The sequence below is a fragment of the Panthera leo genome, chromosome D2 (assembly GCF_018350215.1).
Source record: "Panthera leo isolate Ple1 chromosome D2, P.leo_Ple1_pat1.1, whole genome shotgun sequence".
Classification (NCBI taxonomy): Eukaryota; Metazoa; Chordata; class Mammalia; order Carnivora; family Felidae; genus Panthera; species Panthera leo.
In genome coordinates, this window is record NC_056689.1 from 22589697 (window position 1) to 22590622 (window position 926).

General features: G+C 38.3%; 1 pseudogene; it reads right to left on the reverse strand.

Annotated features, from left to right (window-relative positions):
* Positions 1 to 515: 515 nt before the first annotated feature.
* Positions 516 to 625, reverse strand: LOC122202938 (annotated as a pseudogene).
* Between the last annotated feature and the right edge of the window lie 301 nt (positions 626 to 926).

Genomic DNA, 926 nt, shown 5'->3' on the forward strand with positions numbered 1-926 from the left:
GAACCCTAACTACACCTCCAGTTGTGATAACAAGTGAGTTAGAGTATAACATGTCTGGGAATCGCTGAGAAGAAAATTGCTAAGAACTTATAGCAGGATCGTCAGAGTTTAGCCCAAATTGTTGTGCCTGGCAGAGATGACCAGGTGGGTGAGCTGGCCTTCTTTCACATTCCACATAGCTTTCTTCTTTTGACATTAATTGATATTTAGTATTTGAGACATGAAAGAGTCTAGATCTCAAAGAATAATTTCAATCCCCAAGCGAAAAAAACGGAGTGATCTTGAATATTTTGAAATAACGTGGATTAAAACTGTAAAACCAAACAACCTGTCACATTTTTAGATCCTTAACATTTTCACTCGAAAATGGTTTGGTGCAGCGTTCTACATTTAATACCAATGAAACATAGAGGATAAGGATTTGTTTTTTCAGTTTCCATTTCCACATACTAATTGTGTAACTATGATACATAAGCAACTTCCTACATGGGGGCACACAGCCTCGTTCTTGCTCTAAAGAGTGCTAATAAAATATATTTTGATGTTCTCTCTTCTGGCTGGAAAGTTTTTAAACTGATAAGAACAGATACTACATTTGATCTTAGCCAAAAAGCTGAGAAGCGATAGGCAGAAAGTTTTTAAAAGCATAAGGATCATGTCAAGCTGTATTGAGGAGAAGCTGTAAAATGAAGAAATGACTAGAAGGAAACAGAGAAGTTCTTGGCCTGTGGCCAAATTATGAAAATGGCAAACTTGTCCATGGTACTTGGTTCTCATAAACATCCTGGCCTTCCTGCGCTGGCTCTGGGGGCAGGGAATCTGAAACTCATTCCCACCATGGGATAAATGACTTATAAAGATTCCTGCTTTAAACATCGAAGTGAAAATCTATAATGAGCAGGAAAGAGCAGGAATGGTAGGTGGGG